The sequence below is a fragment of the Hipposideros armiger genome, unplaced genomic scaffold (genome assembly GCF_001890085.2).
Source record: "Hipposideros armiger isolate ML-2016 unplaced genomic scaffold, ASM189008v1 scaffold_110, whole genome shotgun sequence".
Taxonomy (NCBI): domain Eukaryota; kingdom Metazoa; phylum Chordata; class Mammalia; order Chiroptera; family Hipposideridae; genus Hipposideros; species Hipposideros armiger.
The window spans coordinates 307,663-310,500 of record NW_017731460.1 but is presented as its reverse complement, the minus strand read 5'-3'; the positions used below and the strand labels follow the sequence as shown (position 1 = coordinate 310,500).

General features: G+C 38.9%; 1 protein-coding gene across 1 annotated transcript in view; it reads left to right on the top strand.

Annotated features, from left to right (window-relative positions):
• INTS14 (integrator complex subunit 14) overlaps positions 1-2,838 on the top strand; it is a 50,341-nt gene that overhangs the window by 564 nt on the left and 46,939 nt on the right. The window contains exon 2 of the mRNA XM_019647270.1: positions 637-947. The gene's annotated coding sequence lies outside the window, so the exon portion shown is untranslated. The remainder of the gene's footprint in view (positions 1-636; positions 948-2,838) is intronic.

The window sequence follows — 2,838 nt, the reverse complement described above, 5'->3', positions numbered from 1 at the left end:
CTCTCCCTCTCCCTCTCCCTCTCCCTCTCTCCCTCCCTCCCTCTCATTCTCTCATATTCTCTCTCCCTCTCATTGATTTTAAGGTTGTATTTGAGAGCTCTGGAGGGACTCCTCAGGGCAAGGGAAGTCAGGCTGACAGGGAAACCTAAGGGTCGATGAAGTCCCTCATATGAATGGGTGGGCCCTCAGAAATTCTAGTGGAATCCTACTTTGAGAGCGAAACTGCTGCGAATCAATTCTTTATGAATGAGCAAATTGTTACCTTCAAGGAAGAATTATAAATGTGTACTGATGGAGACTTGGCATTAAGGCCAAATCAGGTGGCTAGGGTCTATTCTCAGGAATAGACTGTTCTTGGGAAAGAAGACCCCTAGCTGTCTTAAGCATCATATGCAAGCAGTATTTATGGAGAAGACGTGGGGATGGGGTGGGCGACTTGCGCGTGAGAATTAACCCAAGTAAAAAATACATCATGCCGTCAAAAACGTGCTGGACGGTAGTGGACAGAGATTTTCTTTTTTCGGGCCTAGACTGCTTGAGTGAACCATCCTTCAAGAACATTCAGTTCCCTCTTTTACTTTTATGCTTATAACCTGAGTACTAAATTGGCTTCCCATGACTTTGCCATTGTTACAGAGGTGTGTTTGCTGATGGACCCAAATGCATCAGTAAGGAGAAAGAGCCAGCTCTAGAGGTGTCTGCAGAGAAGGCAAGGCTGCCAGCTATGGTCACCCATTCCAGTGTTACAGCAAATTTCATGGGCCAGAAGTGCTTTCTTAAACCTGATCTAAATCTGTCCTGTTTCCAGGTGAGGGTAGTACTCCCTATGATCCCCAACTTTGAATAACACAAAGGCCGCTATGCATGAATGGGACTGCCAGGAGAGCTGAATAAACTCTGTATGTGGGCAGAGGCATAGGAGTCCCTGGTATCTCTGCTCGAATGAGGTGAGGAGGAAATGGGTTTCTGGTGTCCAGAGTTAAAATTCATCATGTACTTAGCCAAAGAATTAATGTTATATCTGGTGATTAGGGGTAGTTCATTAGTCATTATCAAACATTTGGCAAGCACTTAAAATGTGCCAGTTACTGATAGGCTCTGAGGAGACATTGATGGGCAAAATCTGACATGGTCCCTGCCCTTAGTGATGTATGATCTAATGTAGTTGAATCAGTATTGTGCAGGACTTCACTTGAACAACACAGCTGAGACCCAGAAAGGAAATAAAAAAGACTGAGTAGATAAAATAGCACCAAGCTGATATACCCTAAGTGCATGCATTTGACACTAGAAGAAACTCACCGGCTCTCAGAGCCTGTTAACTTTGACTTTGGACACAGTTTAACAAGCTTGATTACCTGGCTTTCCAGCTCATAGTAGCCAAGAAGCAGCAAATTAGAATGAGGGAGGATGATTACATAGGATTACTGAGAAAAGTAGAAGGCAAACTGATGATCTAAAAACTAATTATAAAGAGGAGGCACCAAAATGGAGCACAACAGCCAGGATCCTTTCAATACAGGGCATTGTTTTCCTATATGTTCTATAACATTCTTGTTCTGTGGGACCTTAACAGTCATTATGTAGAGAAGGGTTAAATGGGAAACACAGGGGTAGCAAATTAAACGGGATTCTTTGCTGTAGAACTTAGTGTCTTCAATAAGGCCTGAACTCATTTTTCTTGCATGATCCCTCCAGGACGGTTCTGCAGCACACACTTGGGAGAATGCTGGTATAAAGTAAAACTTCAGGGTAGCAGTGTGCTGGGCAGTACTGGTGTTTAGAGTAGCAGTGCCAAGTCATCATAAGAGCATGAATTATGTTTAGCACAGTTTTTAATGAGGCAGGGAGGAGAGATACACATTTAAAATTTTTTCTATCTCCTGTTTAATCTATCTTTTTCTATCTCCTGTTTATATTTTTTCAATCTCCTGTTTATATCTCCTGTTTAATCTTTACTGATGTTGAATACACTGGGCATTACTGTATTTGAAGTGTATCTCAGGCTATTATGTGGTAAAAAGGCTTTTCCTACCTGATTTGAGTTCCTGGCCCTATTGGTAACATTGTTCCATGAACCAATATGTTCTGAGTTCCCAACAACCTATTTACAAATGGAATTTTAGAATATCACACATTTGCAGTTGGAAACTGTACTAAAACAGTCTGACCACTGTTGTGTTTTGAAGTAAGTTCCAAAAAAGAAATTAGTGAACATCAAATTTCTAACCTGTTTATATTCATTCAGAGTCTTCCCTAATTTTATATATATATATATATATATATATATATATATATATATACACACACATACAATGATTTTTATGGAATTGTAATAAGCATGTACATACAATCCTGTGACCTGCTTGTCTTAGTTATTAATACTTTATATAAATATTTTTGATATCTACATGTGTCATTTATAGATATATGATATTTCATTGTGTCAATAGACTATATAGTTTGCTTAATAATAGAGTAGCAGCTAGCTGTGTCCCCATGAGCAGGTTTGTAGATCTGAACTTTTTTCTGTATTTTTGAGCAAAATGTTTTCTTTGTGCTAATTCTCAACTCTTTGTTTTCTCCATTTCTTCCACATTTTGACTTTTATACACAATTTCATGAGATAATGCCAGTTGTCATATTTCATTTTGTTCTTTTCCTTCACCGTTAAAGCCCTATTGCCAGGTTTACATTCGGTGAGCACTGCTGAGGCTAGCAGTCTATTGTTTTTGTCATGCTTAATGATTTCTGGCTTTGTCTAATTTGGATTATGATTTTACTAGCCCTTCCATTTTTATACTTTGCATTCATTTTTTTTTTTAAGATTTTTTTTAT